The 23,272-nt window shown below is 36.5% G+C and overlaps 1 long non-coding RNA gene across 2 annotated transcripts in view; it reads left to right on the top strand.

Moving 5' to 3' along the window:
* LOC139073382 (uncharacterized) overlaps positions 1-12,779 on the top strand; it is a 63,326-nt gene extending 50,547 nt beyond the window's left edge. Inside the window, exons 7-10 of one of the 2 annotated variants that reach the window (XR_011522040.1) lie at positions 2,069-2,172; positions 2,312-2,422; positions 6,785-6,830; positions 12,590-12,779. This is a non-coding gene — a long non-coding RNA (uncharacterized lncRNA). Of the gene's footprint in view, positions 1-2,068; positions 2,173-2,311; positions 2,423-6,784; positions 7,036-12,589 lie in introns of those variants that run through there. The other variant, XR_011522039.1, reaches the window with a different exon arrangement.
* Positions 12,780-23,272: the final 10,493 nt, after the last annotated feature.

Raw genomic sequence — 23,272 nt, 5'->3', positions numbered from 1 at the left:
ACACGTAGCATAAGATTCAGTGCCAGACATAGTAAGACTATCACCACCCATGATAACAGAGAAGGATTTCAGGGAATAGAATGGTGGCTTTGCACCAGTGGTTATGTGCCAGAGGGAATTTTACCTCCCAGGCAACATTTTGCAATGTCTGGGGACATATTTGGTTGTCACAACTGGATGAGGGTGTGCCACTGGCATCTAGTTGATAGAGGCCATGAATGCCGGTAAATATCCAACAATGCACAGAACAGCCTCTCACAACAAAGAAATACTAATCCTAAAATGTTAAGGTGAAAAAATCCTGCTTTAGAAAAAGAGATTAAAAATGAAATTATTAGCATATTTGCTTGTATTTGATAGGATATTACAAAAAAAGGAGATAAATTCAAAATAGTTGGGCAATTTACAGGCAAGAATGATACTGTATATGACTAATCCAAAAATCAAGACTTTCTGAGATTTTTGTTATTAACAACTATGACATCAACAAATCATCTAAGCTCAAATACACAAAGAACAGCTCATTTCCTTTTTTAATGGCTCTCTCAATGACAAAGTCAAAGCCCTTTCTGTGGTTCTCTCCCTTTTAGCTTATCATCTCCATAAGCTACTGCTCAATCAGGACACATCTCCACAAATACACTGTTCTACTTTACAAGCCAAGAACAATCCAAATGCATCAATGGGGATAACAGTCTCCCTCACATAAGAAGCAACATAAGTTGTACTCAACCTACACAACAGCTTAAATTATTAAACAGAACCTTTAGCTGCCCTATCCAAGAACAACCATTCAGATTTCTACAGTTTTCCTCAAGACCAGTGAATGGATACTTTCTATATTTTTGAAATTAAAGGGACAATCCAGATTATTTTTTCAAAACAAGCAAAAAACACATTCTGCTCTGAAGATGAATTCAAGTATCTAACTTTTTATAGGAATATACAGAGAGAGATAATTGGTTTCATTTTTTCCAGTTTCTACTTACCAAGTTTTCAGAAATCAGTAGGCTGATATTTGAAGGCTTATTGCTAGCCCCAGTCAAGATATTAGGGTTGGGAGTGGGAGTAGGGAAGGTGGGAAGGGGGAGGGAGGCTCAAGGAATTTCTATACCATGACTGACACATCTGCTGGTGTTACAGAAGCCATTCCTAAGAGTGTGCTCTTTTCTAGAATGGTAAAGGAGCCTCATTGCAACAGTTTCAGTTCTGAGACACTCAATGAAGTGAGACATTACTAATGCTCCTCTGAACTTCTGATGCATAACCTTCCTTTCCAGTGACTTAGGTCAAAAATACAGCCACATTTAAGTGTGAGACATTGTTCAGAACTTCAAAACAAGGAAGTGCTTACAAAATGTTCCTACTGTACTTTGCAAGAGGTAGCTGGACCTACATAGCTGGCCAGTTTGAAAACTCCAGCCTCACCAAACTGATAGGAACAATACCAGTGAGACTGAGGCAGGTGAGGCCAATGTGCTTAAGCTCTACCAGGTTGGAAAATACTCTAATCTCAAATAGCATCTCAAAACAAAACAAAATGAAACAAGACGACTTTTCTTTCTGTTATTGCTACTTCTGAACATTTGAACTCTCCACTGAAGTCGAATGACTCCAGTGAAGTCAAAGGATCACAAGAATATGAATGTGAATGGAAAAACAGAGGACAGACTTGGATATTATCAAGTTTTTTACCATCTTCATTTTGTGTGAACATTAAAAATAAACAAGGACATAAAGCATTAATTCCAGTCAAAATGTTTCAGCTGAGTTTTAGCTATTCAACTTTACAAGTATAAACAACTGGGGTACGTTTTTCTCTACAACGACAGCAATTAAAATTTTCCAATACAGTTCAAGTAAATTTCTCAAAATGATTAACACGGGCTAACTGCCCAGGAACACTCATGTTACAAAAATTCAGGTTTTCCCTCTTAGTCCTTGACTCCTGCTACATCACATTTCTCAGCCCCCTTTCAGTTTAAGTGGATAGAAGTGATGTACACTACTTCTAGGATCAGTTTCTATAAACTCTCTGCTCGCCCTCCATGCTCTGTCTCTCTTCCAGAAAAGACCCTAGAAGATGATGGAGCCACAAGATGGAAAGAGCCTGTACCCTGAATCTTAGTGTGAACGAAAACATGCCCACGAAATACTCAATTAAAGGAGGAGGTAACCAAGATAAAAGCCAGTGGGATTTGAGTTCTTCTATTGCAGCTGTTTGCCTCCCTTACTACTGCTTTGATGAACCCAGAGCAGGTTTGTGGACTCCCAGAATGGAGGAGACCTGCGCTGTCTTTCCCATATACAGCTTGGGAAGATGAGAAGAGCCTGGAGAAGGAAGGGATTCATGTGAGTTGAAGCAGACAGAACATGGATGGCCTCAGAAAGATTCCCAGACACTGGTGTAGTCTCACAGCAGGTAATTGCAGGGCAGGGGGTAGAGCAAGAGCAAATGGCACATAAGGGCAGTGTAATGTGTTTTCACCCTCACTGCACACTGCTGCAGCCATGTTCTCCTTTGCACTGCCTCTGTGGACTGACATATTCTCCTTCCACACATCTTCCATTGTGGCCCAGCTCTGGCACAAAAGCATCAGAGAGAGTTGCCAGACCAGAAGAGACCTGGCAGAAAGAGATATTCATAGTGCCCATACATCTGGTCTGCCTTAGGTAGTTCTCCCTTATATTTTTGTCTTAGCATAGTTATTTTCAGCACTCCCTTTTATTCTGGAAAGCATCTGGTTTAGATGATAAATAATATGGTCTCTATAAGAATAAGGGGTATCTATAAAGACATGATCATGGATATGCAATATTAAGGATGAAGTGTCCCTCCCTGGCTATATTCCAAGACAAGCCCTCGAAAGCTTAGATTAAGCCTCAAGAAAAAGGTACAAAGTTGACTAAGATTATATTTCTGCCACTGAGTATAGTGTAGGCTCAAAGAGGAATTGAATTTAATTACAGAAAAAGATCGATTTCTTACATTCTTGAGTTGTAGTGACATTTTTATCTCTACACATATGTCACACACACACAAACATATTATAATAAAGGATGTATCAGCTTTCAAATCCAAGTTCTTTTATTTACTAATAGAATTTGGGTGTGTTTCTCAACCTCCCTGATCCTGAGTTTCCCCATCCTCATCAGTGAAATGAGGATTAGAATTCTTGGTTTTTTATAGTTATTATGAGAATTAAATGAATTAATTTATTTAATATGTTTGCTTGAAAATATGAGTCTCTACTGAAATTTTTACTTATCTGCATGTGTTTATGTATAGTAAAAAGTTTCAGTATAAAGAGGAGTTTACCCAGTTCTGTCCATGTGACTAAGTGGGTAATAACGAGTATGAAGAGCCGTATGATGTATGTTCCTTTGCTCCCATCCCACTTACGTTTCCTCACTCACACTGGCACCTATATTCAACTTGTAAGATATATCTCAGCGCCAGCAGCCATGGCCCTGCCAGAGCTGATTCCCAAATATTCTTAGAGAAACAAAAGGCAAAGTCACCTGGAGACCATTAGTGTCAGCCAGGCTGGCCTAGTGATCACCCCACACTAATATTGCTTGCACCAGGCTCTGGGCGTTCAAATAAACTGTTCATTCTGCCCAGTGTGCATGTTCCTGTGGCAGCACAGCCAGCTCCATTCACAGACCTGCTCCAGAATGTGGGGCTTTGCACTGTGGCTCCAGCCTTTCTCTCAATCAACTGGCCCAATCTAGCTCTCCCCACATCTCTGCATCCCCCCCAATCCCAGTTCTTATCAAAGTAGCACAATCACATGGCGACAGCCAGGCATGGAGGTGTGTGTAGACACCAGGGCAATCATGTCCAAGAGGGCAAAGTAGAAAAGCAGGAGGATGACAATTGATAATGATAACACAGTCACTAAGCTCTAGCTTTATGCTAGGCACTGTATGAAGACTTTCCATTTATTATCTACTAGCCTCACAACAACTCTATGAGGCAGGGGTTATTTTGTCATCATATCATTGGTGAGAAAACTGAGGCTTAAAACGGTAAGTGCCTTGCTCAAGCTCCCTTAGTATTAGGATGGATATTTATTGAGGGCTTACCAAAAGCCAGACACTTCTGAAATTTTGTGCATATATTATCTCACTCAATCTTTATAGAAAGTCTATGAGGTAGCAATAATTTACATGTTTTACAGATGAGGAAAATGAGTTACACAAAGTGAACTGAATTTTTCCAAGTTCATCACTAGCTACTAGAGGGGCTGGAGTTTGAACCCAGGCATTCTGGTTACAGCTGTATGTTCTTAACCACTTTATTATCGCTACGAACTAGCTATGTCTTCTGGATTTCAAAGCCCAAGCTCTTAGCCCACAGTCAAATCCGATGTCATAGGGTCATTAACTGTTTCGGATCCCAAATGGATTCCTTTTAATTTACACATGAGGAACCTGAAATCAGGGCAAATTGGTCCAGGGTTCTTCAGCAAGCTCTTAATAGAACTTCTTGCAGTACTGTTCATTGTGGAGGAAGCTTCCAGTGAAGCGAGACTTATTTACACATCTAGGGGACCTATGTGAGTCATCTGAAGCAACTTGACACTTTGGGTTAAGCAGGCACTCCCAGTCCAGAATGTGCTAGAGTTCCCTCAGTGTAGTACCCAAATTCTGCCTATAACTCTTTTGATCCTCCTGCTTAGAAACAAAGTAAGAAGAAAATTAAATAGTTGAAGCAAAATTCCCCAATAGTCCAGACTCACAGGCATGTATTATTGGGAAAAAATTATATAGAAAGGCAATACTGTATAGCACAGTAGTATTGCATGTTAAAGACCAAAGACCCCAGAAACACATTCCCTAGGTTTAAAGCTCAGCTCTATTAGCTGGGTGGTTTTGGGCAAGTAACTTAACATCTATTTTACCTTTCTTTCTGCATCTGTAAAATTAGTGGTAATAAAATCCACTTCTTAGGATTGTTTTGAGGATTAAATAACATATACATATAATTCATATATACATGTAATACATATTTATACATATACATATATAACACATAAATAGTAAGCTCTCTTTTAAGTATTTGCCATTATAATTGCTAGGTCCTTTATGTGTTAAAGAGCTGAGAAGCTATCAACTTGTTTGTTTATTCATCACCCCTTTTATCCAATTTATGTTCCGGTCTGTAGAATATACCTTCAAAACATCTTGACTTGTCTCTTCCATTCAATGCTCACTGCCATCAACCCCCTCCTGGCCTTCATTACTTCTCTATCCTCTGACTCTCCCCAAAACCGTACTTTTGAAGTCATAAAGGGTCAGGCTCTGAATTCAGTGGTATATTAGGCTCATGAAAATGTTAACAGTTATCTTCTCACATCCGGGTCACTTAATTTTGATAAATTAAGAAACTAAGTAACTTCAGCAAGTTTTTGAGAGAACAATTTGACAATTAGGGATTAAAATTGTTAACTTGTATTTCTTTCACACTAGTGAATTGAAAAAGTTATAAAATTTGGAAATTAGACTTAACATTGTCCATATATGACATATTTTAGAATTTTCTTTGATTAGTCATCACTTTTTAAATTTTCATGCTAGAAAATGCTCATATTTTACAGTTTTCTAAATTTCAAGTCCTAGGCTTCTGTACTATTAACACAGTGAATATGGTATAAGAATTTGAAAAACTTGACCAATATCATTATCCTGGTGGCATTGGAAAATTTAGACCAAAATCTTCTACATTTCTTGCTCTTTAATTAACAATATGCCCATGTGTTAATTAACTCGATTGTGGAAATTCTTTCACATTATATATTTAACAGATTATAACATTATGGGCTTTAAATATATTACAATTTTGTCAATTATATCTCAATAAAGATGGAAAGAATTTCCAAACTTTTATAAAGGCAAATTACTTATTTTTTACTAAATATTTTCCATATGTTTCATAAAAATATAATTTGTATATGTAAAGCACATTGGAAGGACAATATACAGTATTTATTTAGAAAAATTGTTTTAACTTATTCTCTACTATTCTTTGTTCACAATATTCAAAATAGGTAATTTTTTTTCAAATGACTAAAATAATTGTTTCTGGAAAAATCCTATGCTAGAATAAACAATCTCTATATAAAATTCTTTATTAACACAAATTGTTATTAATAATTTTACAATAGTGTACAAGTTACAAATTGTTTTCTAATTAACAATGTTATTTTGAACATTGATTTTCTACTAGAAAGTGCCCTACCAATTCAGGATTTCATTTACCTGTTAATATGCCAACTGTTATGATATTTTCTGTAATTCAAAATCCAATGACTCAAAGCTCTTCAATAACAGTCTCGTATAACAAGCTAGTGAAATTATACTTATTATAGAAATGATAGAGTTGTAGCTAAAACCTTCCCATATTGCTGTAGGTTTTCAACTCTTAAGGGAATTAGAAATGATTAGATTCTATTTATAGTGAAATTCCAGTTGGGAATACGGATGACTTGAAAGAAGGGAATGAACCTGCTTATTAAAAAAGAGACTTAGATAGATTTTGGATAATATATCTCTCACATCCTTCTCCAAGTATAGTACCATTTTGTTATAAAATGTATACCCCATTAGTCAGAAATCTAGTAAAAATATAAAGCCAAAATATAAATATGCTTCAGGTAAATTCAACATAGAGGAAATCTGGGAGAATAAATTCAAATTTGAATCAAATCTAGAAGGTATAGACATTTTTTTGAAGATCAACAAATAGCCATATTCTTATGCCTTGATTTTTTTCTCTCAGGTGGTTGGATTATGCATCAGCCTTTGAGCAAAGAAACAAAAAAAAGGTATGAAGATCTGATACTGGTGTTTTCCCAATTCTTGTTTTTCCACCCACAGCTGAAGGAACAGATAGCAAGGAAGATAATCATTATCTGACAACCTTGTCTCTGTTGTGCATTCCAGGCAACGGACTAATTCTGATACATGTGAAACATAAGCAGTATTTTTTAAGTGTAATATAAAAATGATCAGTATAAATTGAACCATATTTATATTCCCAGAGTGTCAGATTTAATTCTGATTTGTTTGGCTAAAGTAAATTAATATTAGAATCAGTTAAAATTATTTGTATAATGGAGAAAAATATGAAAGTAGGACAGAAAGTGGGGGAAGGAAAGACAGAGGGAAGGGAGGAAATTATAAATTAAATTAAATTTATTGGGTTACTTGCCTCTCTCTGTTTTATCTTTAAAAATACATCCAAATGGCACCAAGGCAACTAATTAATTCAGATAATCAATATGTGGAATTCAGAGTACAGTTCTGTCTGCACCAAGAAATAGAACACTGTTGGAATGCTATATTTTTCAGTGTCTATCAGTATCAGGCATACAGGACCAAAATATCTCTTTTTTGTATGTCTCTCAAGCTCCTTTAGTTGCAGTTTCTTTAGTTAGACTTTTATGCTTCTCTCTTCTATTTAAGGTTTTAAGACTATATGTTCTTAGTGCAAGAACAATCTCCCCAATAATGTATCACCACAAATTAAACAAAAAATGCTAGCCTGTTATTTACTATGTGTACAAGTCTACCTTATAATTTAATTCTAAAACAACTGTGCGCTAATACTTAGATGTAGCATGAATCCATTAATTAATTTGTATTTGATGGATGTTGGTGGAATCTTAGCAACATTATTGCACGTTTTAGCATAAACGTTGCAGTCAAGGAAGTACGTCTCCCAATGATCTGTGCAATTATCTTGTTAGTTGGCGTATGTTGTTATTTTTGTTGTTGTTACTATGAAGACTTTGCTAAGCCCTATAAAATTACACTTCAATTTTCAGTTATTGCTAACAAAACTCTAGTGGCCAAATTTTGCCATCTCTACTGTAAATGAAGAAAGTGATAAGCAAATTGTTTCACTGTGATTTAATCATTTATATCACACCAAAACTCATCCACTAGAGTAACAGCCAATTTCCCATTGTTAACAGTTTGGGGATGATCACATGTCATTTCTGTTTATGACAATTTTGAGATGGTCATCTCAATGCTTTTCTCAGTGGATATGTATTCAGCAGCCAATGCAACATCACAGTTGATCCTAATAGATACTCAAGTGAGTAGCCTCAACAAAGAGGCCTATAATTAAAGAGCCACATGACTGAAAATGATGAATTCCCTTCTTACCTTCCTTGCTGCTTCTTCTAGAATAGGATTGAAATACTTGTTGGGGCAGCAAGCCTAGAATCCTATGACAGCAGCACAGAAGCCATCCATCTCCGTTGCAGCCAACCAAGACTCTTAACCAGTATTACATCCACTTACAGTGACAAACTAACAATTACTGAAAATATTTTAAAGTGCAAAGAGAACACAGTAGGTACCTAATGTATAGATGAGCTGCTCCATTTAAAGACCATCTGTTGACTTTTCTTTTACCTCAACTCAGTTCCTAGCCATAAGATTGTATAAAAAAAGATTATAATCTGTTGTAAAAAGAACTGTAGAAATAAAAACTTCACATATAAAGTCCTCTGAATAATATTAAATATAAATACAGTAAGAGGAGAACTGGTCAGAACTTCCCACAAATAAACTGAACCACTGATGCATTAAAAACTCAAAGAGAAAAATTAAAATTTCCTGAATGGGATGATAAAGGCAGCAAGATAAGTGTTGCTACTGAGTATGATTCCTCTAGGGTGCATGCGTGGTCCAGCAGGTCTCCTCAATGGAGAAATATTTGTTATTTCCCATAGAGTCACTGTCATCCAGAACCAGGCTGGATAAAAATTCAACAGAGTGTTTTTCATTTTTTCAAACTCCAACTTAGATAAATGTGTTATTCTCTCCCCCCTCCTAGAATCCTTGGGGAGGGATGTATGGTCAAAGTTACAGAATTTACAGGAAATGAAGACAAAGTGTTTGAAATAAACATTTAATCGGTGCAGCCCATAAGAAGGAAGAGTGAGAAAGATAAAACTCAATCTTTCTGGATTGAGTTGTCAGGCTGAAGTCATTGAAAAATACAGAATTCTCACTGAAAAAGGCGTCCAGGTGATAGTTCTTTTCAAATGTGTATATTTCTCAGTTTATGTGGTCATTAGGACACTCGAAAGTCTTCATTATAACAACATCTTATATGGCCCGGCCATGGTCTTTCTCTCCAAGATGGCTCATCACCTTTCTCCGTATTTTACTCTTCATTTTTTTGACCTGCTACTCTTCAAGGACATTTATAGTTTTTTCTCCCTAAATGAGCTTAACATGAAGGACTTAGTAAGTATAAAATAGAATGATATGTTCTGGTCATAATCTTATTAAAGTGGACTGACTATAAATTATAAACTGGGTGGTCTTACGATTGCTATTTCCATCCCTACAATTCTTACCATCGTCCTAAAAAATAACATTCCTCAAAAGACACTTTATCAAATGAATAATGGGGCCACATGGACACCATAGAGGAAAACACAATTAAGAATAATGAATTTCAAGCAGTTTTCATAATAGATGTCTGAAAACATGATACACACGGTTACTGGTATTTGGCCTTGTTTTAGAAAAATGCTTTTGAGTCTTTCCACTAATGCTTTTTGTCTTGAAGCAGCTTGTTGTATCCCCATTAATCTGAACGAACTCAACAAACGCAGAGCAAGGCTGTTTTGGCAGAAGGACAAAGGACACTTTCCCCTCAGCTCCTAACAAATTGCTTTCATTAAGAACAAATAGTCTTGGAGCATTATTCTACTTGAGTCTCTGCCTGGTGACAAGCCCAAAGGGCAGACCCAATGTTCACTGTAAACAATAAGAATGGGTCTCAGCAAGTGGCATGTCCTTCTGTAGTTTAAAAACTCCATTCTTTGGGAGGATGTGGTGGGCTCCTTCCAACCATCAAACATCAGTTTGTGATAACTTTCAATCACCAGTTTGTGATAACTTTCAATAGTTGTTATAGCTTTGGACTTTGTTTATGATTAAGGCAATTCCAAATAAAATGGAAATTACGAAGTGGCGGAAATTTTTTGAAGACTCATGTTTGTCATGCTGCTCTTCTGAAGTTGCATTAAGGAAGGAATAGTTTGTAGATATCCTAAAAGGAGCCCCTAGTTCACTTATTTCAAGGTCTTTCTCAACTGTCTCGACCTGGATCTGGGAAATATTCATTCCCAATATCTTTTAAGAAATTCTGGCAAAGATTAAAATATGTGAAAATAAAAATAAAACAAATGTCAGCTTAAGCGCAAAATAATGTAAAGAGGAATTGTAACCTAATATGAAAATAATATTCTATGTTCATAGTTTCAGCTGATTTTTTAAAATCTGGGTTTTTTTCTTATAAACTTCCCATCAGTGAGACTTACAAAAAGACTACAATTTATAGACATTTCAAAAGAGGACCTTTAGCTCTTTTATATTTTTAAGCATGTTTGATTTTGAAATAACTTAGAGTCAGTATTAATACTTGAAAAATAATTCCCAAGAATGCACATCAACTGCTCTTCACAATGCCATTTTCTTACTTCGATTACTGCATTACATGCTTACTGTGCATTTATAAATCTTAGGTTTTAGCATACTATAACTCAGCAGTTTAAACTGAGTCAGATTCCAGATACAAATGATGTTTTTAAAAGGAAGATTAAAAACCAGCTAAGCCAGAGCACTTCAAAAGCTCATTGGCCTTGCCCTGAGGAAGAAGTTGAGGAGACAGGAGGGGTCATAAGAAGTACATTTTGTGTTTGAATAAGGAATTGATTTGGGGAAGAACTCCAGGCTAGCTGAGACTGAAGATCATAATTTTCTCTTCTTCCAACGCTCTGTCAATAAAAGAACATTAGAGAATCTATCCTCTAAAGAAGCAGTCCATCTTTCGGTTTCATCATCACCATCAAAAAGCATTTTTGTTATTCACCCAGCGGTTTCTCCACGGGAAGCAGTATGGATTGCCTTAAGTATGGGAAGGAACCACAGAAGAGTCACCATTATTTAATAAATCCTTGCATCATCTCCGAGGTAGGGGGTAAACAGGATCTTTATTTTGGTTCTCTTTGCAGCCTCATACATACATGCCAAGAGGAAAGAAACAGATACATAAATAAACCCTTTTTAAAATCAAATAAAATCGAAGCAAAGAAACCTTAAGTGACGCTATCAAAATACTATAGATAAATTCATATTCTTCATTTATATTGCCTATGCACATGATCAGGCTTTTATTCCATACGTTACTGACTTCAATCTTACATGCAGTCACAGTGATATAAAAAACAAAGTCGCAATTGGAAAAAGAGGCACAACTTCTCTTCCATGGCCAATACCTTATAACTTTATATAATTAAAAGAGAAAACATTTTATAGAATGATGACTCTATTAAACTAACAATGTGTTAATAATTATTTTTATAAAAAGACAAAAGCCTTGAATTTGAGAAACTTTCAGTTGGAGTACATCATAAATTAAATGACAGCAATATTGTTAAAATGTTATCTGTTAGCCTAACTCTCTCCGACAGTTTAATTAACTATGGGGGAAAAAGAAGAACCCAAATTATCAGAAGAGAAGACAGAAAGATCCCCGATACTTGATAGAAGGTAAGAGTGGTTTGGAGTTTGGGGAAGTGTGGACCTCATTGTCCAGAAAATGAGCTAGACAGCCCTCCTGGAGCTCTAATTCCTGTGCAGACTTAGACAGCCCAAGCTCCAAGCTGGCTTTGTCCTTGGGAGCAAGGCCTGTCATTTTGAAAAGCCTTTTTGTCTGAAGCTTGTTTCATAACATTTTCCAGTTCCTCTCGCTCTGATTCACGGTCACTGATTCTCACAATGTGGTGAGCTCTGTCCTATGTGTTTTCTGATTCCACTTGATTCAATGTTGAACCATATATATGCAAAAATATAATGAGAGTAAAGGAAAGAACGATAAGCCCTGTGCAGGGAAAGGGGTTTTCAGAAGCAATTATAATCTGGATTGGGTTGTAATGGATTTCATCGAGTGGAGAAGAGAAGGAGAGCATTCCAGACAGAGGAAAATGTCACCAACGAGTGCACAGAGAACTGTACTCAGGAAACAGCATAATCAAGAAAGTACTATCAGAAAGATGATGGGGCTGAGAGCTGGGTGAGGAATGAGACACACCTAGATGCTATGCTGAGAACTTGGACATTAGTCCTATAGATTCATATTTCCCATATTTATTTGCTCAAGAGATATTTTTTAAAGTATTGGTGAAATATCAATAATGATTCATGACATAGATATAGAACAAAAACCCATCATTAGAGACTAATTAACAGCAGCAAGAAATTATCAATAAAGACTACAATAATATCACAAATATACAATATATTCATGGGATAATACATAATGCATGATTAACTTATGCCAGTTTAATCCAATAGGCATTGTACAACTTAAAGGGAAGTTGATAAATGATGCCTATTCAGTAATGGCAATGCATAATGTGATCACATTTGTGACTTCCTGGAATTCTTAGCTGTGGCATATCATTTAAAACAACTATTTAAACCTCTTTACATATGTGATTCAAAATAGATTATGGAACTCTTGCCATCATGAAATTTCTTTTTTTCTCCAAAGAACAGAGTTTGGGGATCACTGCATCAGACAATGGAGAAAGAAATAAAAAGAGAAGCAAAGAGGTCCATTCTGACAAGGAGATGCACTCTATAAACTGTATATGACTCAATTAAAAAGCAAAAATGTCCAGAAAATCTCTTAAAAAGTGAAGTTACTAATAAAAATTTCAAGTACCATGGGAGGACAAAAATGTGGTCATTTTTATTAGAAAAGTCCTATGATGCCAAGAGTGCCACTGCCTGTTTATGGGCGGGTGGATCCTTACAAATAGGTGACTTGGGAAGGAAGCCCAATTAAACTGTGAATTAGTGTCAATTAAGAGAGTCTTTTTAAAGATAAAAACATAGGCAAGACTAAATTATCTTTGAAAGTGGATGGAAAATGGCCAATTCAAATTAATGGCTATGGATTTTAATGTATAGTTGTTATTCTCTAGATTTTTCCATTGTTACCACTGCTACTCATCATGTTTATAACAATACCAAGAAGACAGTAAACTTTAGAGCCAGAAATACGTAGAATAAAATTCCAGATCTCTCACAATCTACAGATTGCCCTTGAGTTGTTTTCTTGACCACTCTGAGGCTTAGTTTCTTGGGGTGTTTTAATCTTCAAAATGAAGAAATATTTATTTTATTGTGCTGTTTCAAAGATTATATAAAATAATATTGTCACTAACATTATGTTTAATACATACTGTCTTAGTTTGCATTCCCACAGAAACAAACTCTTACACAGATCAGAATTTAAGCCTTTGTTTGGGAAGCAATCCCAGGAAACACTTGTAGAAAAATGCAGAAGTGAGAAGAATAACAGAATTAAGTTAATAAAGTACTTTATCAGGTCTGCTACCATTGGGAGTACTGCTGCTCAAACCTGTGGGGTATTCTGTGAGATAGCGTAAAATGCTCCTCAAAGTTGTCCCAGCCACGGAGTAAGGAAAATGGAAAGGTTTATCTACTGAATCCTCATCTATGATTGGCTGATGGCTGGGTTCCTACAGCCTGGGAATGGGAGAGGGGGTACACATTCAGTCATCATAGGTGTTAAAAGCTAAAAGTTAAAATCCGTAGTCATTCATTTGAATCAGTCATATTCTATCTACTTACCTTCAGCAAGTAGAAAATATGGCGGAACACGGACAGCTTCTTCTACATGTACCAAACTACCAATCTTGTGGGTAGGCACAAGGTATTATTCAGATTCATACTCCCAGTACGTGTTTGTCATAATAGGTACTGAACAAATGGATGAATGCATGAATGAATGAATGAGTAAATGAATGAACATTAGTTTTGGAACAAATATAGTTTATATTTTCCTGGAACATTGAGTTTACCCCTCAGAGCCGTTGGATTCAAAAAATGAATAATTTAATTGCTTATAACTGTGAAAGTGTTATGGAATTATCAACACGTTCTGAAAAGAACTCACAAATCTAAAAGGTTTAACAGCCTTTATTTTATTGTTAGACACATGTTCTCATATTCAGAAATTCACCAGGAAAACAGAATTTAAAATAGGTTGTTCAGCTCCTACTAGGTCCCATTTGGGTTCTCAGGTAGCAGATATAATAAAAGATGAGCCATCCATGTTGACCTCATAGCCTTGGCTTGGCTGATAGTATAATAGAACCAGAAACCAGCTAACAAAAAATTTCATGGTATAAAGTGAAAAAGAAGGCACAGCTTTGAGATGTTGACTCCACACATTGCTGGTTGTTTTTCATGGTGATTCTGTGCTCAAACCATCTTCACAAAACAGCCTGAATTTTTATATAGTCTAACCAAGTTTTAGTGCCAGAAAGTTCTGCAGAACAAATTAAAGTGAGCGAGTGTCTCTATTTTAAATGCTGATACCACCAGAGGTGTAAGAAGCCATAAGTCACTCACAAGTCAACAGGAATTCACTCAAATAGTAATAATAAATATTATTATTGTGATGTCTACCTTTGTCATCACTGGCTGAAATTGTTTATATGTATTTAGCATTTTATTTACTCTTCACAAGAAGCTACGAAGTGGACCATTATTATTCTCCATTTTCGCTAGGAGAAAACTGAGGCTTTAGAGAGCAAGTCACTTATCCAAGCTCACACAGCCAAGAAGAGACAGAGCTTTACTTTGAGGCATGCGCCCTCTTTCCGCAGATCTCAGCCTCCTGAAAATGTAAAGAAGTCTGCCGCTTTCCCACTGGTCTTGTTTGGTCACACATTGGTTAAATAGTTTCTGTGGCTTGTGCGGGATACTACATACCATTTACAGCATTCTTTCTATGAGAAAATGCGTCCTGTCAGGCAACTGACTTCCCGAGAAAAATGGCGGACCATGTCCCATTTATAAGCTAGGATTGTCACTCTGCCAGGGCTTCCACTTGAGTGTGAACAGATGATAAGGGTTTCACACCACTTCTGCCCTCCCCATCCCTACACTCCATGTTCTGCCTCTGATCTGTCACCTCAAGGAATTCAGCTCCCGTATTCACCATCCTAGAGTGTGGGATGCTCAAATGCAAGCAATATAACTTCTTTCAGAGGAAAATTATTCTCATAAATTGCCAAGAGTATGTTTTCAGCTTGAAAAGCCAAGACTTATTCAATAAAAATGCTCATCCATTGTGACCTATTGCAGCAAAGGAAGAGTTTGCCGCTAAAAGTAGTAAAAAAAAAAAAAAAAAAAAGTAGTTTATTAGGTTATAGTGGAGTTTTGGTGCTAACCAATTTTTAATTTTTATTATATTTTACTCGATGCATATAGAAGAATATCTATAAAAATATGTAACTTATAGGGGCCAGCCTGGTGCCCTAGTGGTTAAGTTCAGCACTCCACTTTGGCGGCCTGGGGCTTGTGAGTTCGGATCTCGGGCATGGACCTACATATCGTTCATCAAGCTGTGCTGTGGCAGTATCCCACATACAAAATAGAGGAAGATTGGTACAGACGTCAGCTCAGCAACAATTTTCCTCAGGCAAAAAGAGGAAGGGTGGCAACAGATGTTAGCTCAAGGCCAATCTTCCTCACCAAAAAAAAAAAGGTAACTTATAGGCTTAATGATAAAATGAGTTCAATTTATTTTAAGAGAAAGCATTCTAATTTCCTCTTTCTAACAGTTACCCACTCAATTCACAGGGCAGAAATGTATTTTCTGACATTAATGCTTTCCAAAGATTAGCCCCAAAATGATTATTCAAAGAATGTTGTAAATTTTTATTCTGTATGTACGCATTTTCTCATCGGGCATCCAAATTCCATAGTGTTGCCTTTTCCTCCTCTGAGGCCTCTGTACACTCACGTAGGGCTTGCCTGCTATACACACCTCCTGAGAGGCTGTATCATTTCCATCATGCCTGACTGGGGTCTCCATTCTCTGGCAGTTACCACTTCATTTTAGCTGCTTGATGCAAAGCACAGGTAAGCATCTCTGATCACCATGCCAAGTATTCACTTCCACCCCAAACAGGAACGCATGCCTGGAAACAAGGAAATATCTTATTTTCTCTTCCTCTCCAGACCTCTTAGATTCACAGTCCTGAACGCATGCCTATGAGCATTACATGGAATAAGCCCAACAAGGCCTCAGAAAGGCTTGACTCTTTTCTCTTAAACATTACACATAGTATTTTTCAAGAAAAGAGAAACTCTTTAAAAAATATATTAAAGTATATTTTGAAAGTCATTCACATCAAAAGTTATGCTGTTTTGTTGTTTTATATTATTGCACTGAAATAAATATGCAGAAAGAAATATTTGGCATAGTATGTGTGATTAGGCTGGGCAAAATTTTTTCAATATTTTTTAAAGAATAGGCTTTAGAATGCATATAACTAAGGCAAAAAAAACTGATTACTTGTGACAAAGTAGATACAAAATATAACCACTCTGGTAGGTTCTTTGCCTACCATTGAAAGGTGAAGAATGGATTAAAGCTATGAAAAATTTTGAAAATATAAAACTGCGTGATGATCTTAGGCCAATATGGTGTTCTCCCTGAAGGGTGGTCAGAAAGCTAACCGCATCCTCTGCTACACTTGTTACAAATGGAAAGTCCTAGGCTTCCCCCAGACACTCAGGTGAGTGAGAACCTCTTGGACTACTGCCCGAGAATCTGCATTTTAGCAAAGACTGCAGGTGATCATTATGCACAGTAAATTTAGCTACCATTTCTTCCAGCCCAATGTTCCGATTACATTCTCTTTTTCATGGCTACCAGGGAACAGCTTACAAGATTAATTTGTCATCTCTATCCTCCATTGAAACCCGGACTCCCCCTAAGATCTGTCAATGTTCTGGTGTTTCTGAACAGAACCACTCCACCCCTTCCTGTGTCTGAACCACAGCTTGGCCTCCCACCTGAGGCCACTCTTCAAGGGGAAGCACTGGCTAGCTTGAATTCGCCTTCCTTTGCCAGGTGACCTCATCTTACTCAAAAACTGGCATCAAGTAATGGATATGAATTAAGCTTAAAGCATCAGACTTCCTGGCTTCAAAATCCTGCTTGACACTGACCAACTGTGTGGCTTTGGACAAGTATTATTACCTCTTTGTTTCTTTTTTATAAAATGTAAGTAATAGTAGGATCCGCCTTTCAGCATCATTCTAAGGATTTAAAGAGTTAACATAAGCAAAGCACTTAGTATGGAGCCTGAAACACAAGAAACCCTGGGCAAATACAAGCTAGCATCACGATTTGACCCTGGTCCTCCTAAAGACCATAACTTACCCTGAAAGAATGGATCTTTCTAGAGATGAGGGAGAGGGAACTATTACCCAGGCTACAGGACTCTAGGGTGCTTCTCAAATTATGCCCCACAGGCAAAGACTCTCCTGCTTATAAAGAGGAGTAACTGTGCTAGAGTTTCTGCCTTTGAGCAAGGAATTTGCAGTGGTGTGGCAAAGTAAGCTGGCAGTAACCAGAATTTTGGTATCTCAAAAGCAATGTAACTGCATAAATGAAACAAGATGTCTCAATGTAGTCGACCACATTCTAGGAGTGCTAAGGGAAGGGAGGAGAGTTAAAAGGGAGAATAATAAGATGAAAATCTTACCTCCAGGAAGAGCTATGTGTGCGTGCACGTACGTGTGTTTAACCTTCTCTTCTTTTCTACCTGGCCTCACTGAGGCCACAGTCATCCAGGACATGGAATTCCTGGCTCCCTCAAACAGTTTGGCTCTTGGTAGTCACATCTGTATTCCCTAACCTAGCAGCCAACTAAATGAATTTATAAATTTTTTGCCAGGATTCAGAAGAATTTCCAGCTGCCCATATCAATTTCTAGCTCTGCATGGTAGCTGCAGTTTAGATTCATGGAATCACTGAGTTCTGTAGGCAGTTTATTCTTGGACCTGTTTGGATACATGTATCTGCAAAGCCATGGTCTCTGATATTCATAATGCTATGAATTCAGTACAACTTTACATCAGACTCAGTATGTTGTATATCTGGTACTCAGATTAAAGCAGCACAAGGACCTGATCAATTAATTCACCCACCTTTAACCCCATTTTTACCTCATAAAAGACCCTCAATATTATTTGTGTAATGATTGAATGAAGGAGTAGAAAGGGTAACAAAACTCTTAAACGGGTGAATGTTTCCAAAAATAAGAAGAAAAATAACCAAAGTTACACATAAAAGTGATTAGCATATTGTTTTCAGATTGAGCGTATGAGCAGCATTTATTTTCCCCATGCGAGACATAAATGCTGCGCTACTTAAGAATGCATTCTTCATAAGAAGGCGCTGATCCCTGAGAGTGTTTTTGGGAAAGGGAAACATATATAATCAAAATTATAATTCACTATGATGAGTGAAAATTTTTTTAAATGCATGGTAAAGAAAACATAAAGATGATAACCTCACTCAATACAAGAAATCAGAAGCCCAGATCTAATGGATGATTTTATGCTAAAGCAAAATCTCAAGAGAGGAGGAGAGGTACTTCTGCTTCCGGATAAGATTATTAGGTCATGGAAGCCCAACGTTCTTGTGGCAACATTTAGATAAAGTATGGAAAATTACAAAATCATGCCTTTAAAAACGTTGGAGAATGGTGAAAACAATGAGGACTTCATGAACTGGAGTTCTGCTTTTAAAGGGCAGAATCAAATCTTCTGCAGTCTTTCAGACCACAGGAGACAGAGAGCTGACATCGGCCTCAGTGCCCGTAGAAGGACCATGCACAATGAACAGGGTCAAACCAGAGATGGATTGAGTCTTTCTAAAACTGGAACCCACCTCTGACTCAACTCAAGACCTGATCTGATTGACATTATCACCCCCCCCCCCCGCTTTCTGCCTGACTCAAAAAAAGTGGTGGGGGAGCACTTCCCTGCTTTTACTGATAGATGTATCATCTTTTAACCATGCTGGGAAGATGAGAAAAAATTTGTAGAAAAGTGAAGTAATGAGAAAATGTGACTCAAAATGTAAAAAATTATACAGTAGAAGCAGATCTGCAAATGATCCAAATATTGGACTTACCATATAGGTATCTTAAAATGACAATACTTAATATGGTAGAGAAAACAGAGCAAAAGCTAAGCAAAATGAGTAAAGAGATGGAGAATTTCAGTAAAGAATTGAAATCTATAATAAATCAAATGTATATTTTAGAACAGAAAAAGAAAATGTCTGAAATTCAAACTCGTTATTGAGAACTAAGAGCAGATTGGACATAAGAGAAGATCTGATTAATGAACTCAGAGACAGATCAACAGAAAAAATATAAATTGAAGTAAAGAGGAAAAAATAAAATAAAACAAAACAGAATAAAAGATACAAGTGGGACATAGTCAGAAGGGCAAGTATACATATAATTGGAGTTCCAGAAGTAGAGGAAAGAGAGTAAAGCACAGACATATTTGAAGAGATAATGAGTAAGAATTTTCCAAAACCAGAAAAGACTTCAATCCATACTTTCAAACAGCTCTGCAACTCCCAAGAAAGAAAAGTATAAAGAAGACAGACACAGGTATAGCATAATTAAATTGCTGGTAAAAAGACAAAAAAAAAAATCCTGAAAATGGCAGAAGGAAAACAAGACACATTACTTTTAAAGGAGCAGAGTACAAAAAGACAGCTGACTTCTCAACAGAAATGGTCAAACCAGAAGGCAGGGAAATCACATATCTAAAGTGTGAGGAAAAAACCTGTTAACATACAATTCTATGCTTATAGGAAATATCATTTAAAAATAAAGGCCAAATAAGAGGTTTTCAAAGAAACAAAATCTGCTTTCCAAGACATTAAAAAAAGGAGATTTTTGGGGGGCTGGCCCCGTGGCCAAGTGGTTAAGTTCACGTGCTCCACTGCAGGTGGCCCAGTGTTTTGTTGGTTCGAATCCTGGGCGCGGACATGGCACTGCTCATCAAACCACGCTGAGGCAGCGTCCCACGTGCCACAACTAGAAGGACCCACAACAAAGAATATACAACTATGTACCAGGGGGCTTTGGGGAGAAAAAGGAAAAAAATACAAAAAAAAAAAAGGAGATTTTAGGCAGAGGCACTATCCTAGATGGGAGTACAAAATTTCAGAAAGAAATGACGAGCAATAGAAGGAGTAAATAAGTAGGTAAATATTTTTGAAAATCCATGCATAAATAAAATTAAAAATTTCTAGAGAAAAAGTAGTACATTAAAAAATTTGTGACTAATCCAGAAGAAAAAATAACAGAGGAATAAGAGAAAAATAACAGATAGAAATAAAATAAAAAGCAAACAATCAAAAATAAAACAACCAAATGGTAGATATAAGCCAAAGTACACTAAATATAAATGGACTAGAGATTCCAATTAAAAAACAAAAAATTCCAAACTGGATTAAAAACATTCCAGATATATGTTTGTTTGCAAGACGCAATATTTTAATATTAGGAGTACAGAAAGGTTTAAAGTAAATGAACGAAAAAAGAAAGCTATTTTATTAAAACAAGACACATTAGATTTTAAAGGCAAGGCAAGAAATATCACTAATCATAAAGAGTGGCATTTTGCAATAAAAGAGCCAAATCAATAGAAATACAAAAATCCCAGAAAATTAACCAAAAATATACATTTCATTTAATAAGTAGGAGGTACTTGTTGATCTTATGAGTTGTAGGGGCTGCAGAAACTGGGTTGCTGAGAATTTAGAGACGAATGAAGGTGAATGGGAACAGGGAGTATAGGTTATACTTTCAGTGTCCAGAGGAAAAGAAAGACATGTCATGAGCTACCAAAAAGTGACTTGAGTGTAAATTAAACTTACAATGTGAAAAGGTTTTGAGACTTTTTGGAAAAAACACTGCTACTGAATAGCACACTGGTCATCTGTGTTGCACTGAGTGTAAGAGTACGTTTGTGTCATAGCAGAGCAGAGACGAAAGCCCTGCCTTTTTCACTCACACTGGTATAATCTTGGACAAGTCATTTATCCTGAGCTTCTAGTTCTTCTTTTTACAAAAGAGAATATTATTACTGACCTTATAGGGTTATTTTGAGAAGTAAATATAATTTTTACACCAAAGTGCTTTGTAAACGAACCATGTTATAAACATAATATGTTACAAGATAAATGTAGCTTTCAAATCTAAAAAAAGATACAGTAAAACACAATGATAATTCTATTAGAAATTCCATTCCCTTTAGAACTTAGGAAAACTCTAAATTTTGCATATGTACTTGGGACAATGTCTGACTTGGTGCTGAAATATTTCCAAGAGTCCTGCATGCCCCACCGTTTGCATTTTTTGGTGTGCCTGAGACCCCAGAGTGTGCTTCAACATGCAAAAGCCATCTCCCATCATTACAATTTGCTTGCCAATTATAGCCTTTCTAGTCTGGAAATCCCATGAGTTCTGATAAGGGAGTTCTTCGGCTTGTGCAGGACCATAACTGAACAAAACAGTGGTTATAGAAATAGATTCCTACTTAGTATTACCTTGTCACAGCACATAAGAGGAAATATCTCTTGATGATAGGAGCCGCGCGAGCAATGCAGTACAGAATTTGCTCGGCAGATATAGGTTCCAAGACATTAAAAAACTAACATGTCTACTACATAAAATATTAAACTCTCCATGGCACCTTTCTGACATTTTCAGCAAATGCAGAGCTACTTGATGAGGAAGGAACACAACATTAGGTTATAAATTAAAAAGCAAGGAACAATCTTGGCTGATAGGAAAGCTATTTCTCCTCTACATTCTTGTCTTACAGAGTTCAGGAAATGCTTGATGTGGTTAATGATACCAGTGGTAACCACCGTGACATCCTCAGGGAATCCTCAATTTAAGCTGGCTACTCCAATTCCTCATCATCCCTTGCTGTGTGATTTCTATGAGACCTCAGACATTTCCACTAGACAAGCATTCTTCTCTATCTAAATGTGGTCCTTAATGCAAAGGAAAAACACAGAGTACAGTAAGAAATAAGCACATCAGCAGGCTAGATGCTGAGCACACTGATCGAAGAGTCAGAAGACAAAAGTCCTAAAAAATACTCTTTGCATGGTGTCTTAGGAAAATCACATACTCTTTTTTTTCACCTCAATATTCCCCTCTCTAACTTTGTAACCTACCCCATAGGGTCATAGATGATACGGTAGTTTTGTATTGTGTCATCATAGCTAAGCTGAAACTAAATAGCTCAGAATTTCCTTCCCTGAGTAATTTGGGTTAAGGTCAGCCATAAGAAAAATTTGTGTGGGATGTGGATAGCAGCAGTGAAGAAGTAGCCATTGTAGGATGATATTGGTTACAATCTGCTTGGCAGATTTCAATTTGTCCTCACTGTAATGCTCCATGTACATCTCTCCTTTCTGACAACTGACCCTACTGAATATCAGCAATCCCAGGCCAACAAAACTTGCTTCCCTGAGAACTCAGAGAGGCAATAGCCATCAAGAGTCAACAACCTTCATAGACTTCTACGCCAATTCCACTCCAGCACCCAGAAGGGCCTAGCTTCATTCATCAACGCCAGAATTAATTAGGAAATTTGTTCTAAGTCTTTTCAGACCTTTACTTCCCACGTCCTCTGACAATAGTGTGAGGTTTATTTTGTATAATAAATTTCTTATTCCATAATATTTATAGTGATTCTGCTTCTATGACTGAATGCCAACTGAAACAGAAAGATAACAGTTGGTAAAGGCAAAAAGTGTTTGATTTTGTTTTGCTTTAATTGTAGACAATAATCTGCAAGTCTATACAGACAAAAGAAGAAGAAAAAATTTTAAAGTATCTCTAACACAAATGTGTTTGTGAGGCCTAACTCCATTTGCATGACCTCAAACAAGGGTACAAATGGAGGTCCTCATACCCTATTGCTAAGTATATATAACTTATAAATTTAGCTAAAACTTCTAAGGAAAACATGCTCTATTTTCATACCTTGAAAAGTTGTAACTTTAAATTCCAAAAATTCAAAAGTATGCACAGAGTTATGATTTTGTGTGTCTTAAATACGAAATTAGACAAATTACTTAGTCATTCTAGTTCTTAGACAAGCTTTTATTAACTTCAATTGGGAGAAACTTGGCATTTGCATTTTACTGAAATTGTCAATAAAATTACTAAAGCAATAGTTATATTCAAAAATAAATACTAAATTCTACAGATCACTTTCAAACGTCATAATGGAAATACAAAATAATTGTCTTTATGCATAAAATATTACAAATATTTCAATTTCTTCACAGAAG

The sequence above is a fragment of the Equus przewalskii genome, chromosome 9, assembly GCF_037783145.1.
Source record: "Equus przewalskii isolate Varuska chromosome 9, EquPr2, whole genome shotgun sequence".
Classification (NCBI taxonomy): Eukaryota; Metazoa; Chordata; class Mammalia; order Perissodactyla; family Equidae; genus Equus; species Equus przewalskii.
Note: the sequence above shows the minus strand (reverse complement) of the source record. Positions and strands in the feature narration are given on the sequence as shown.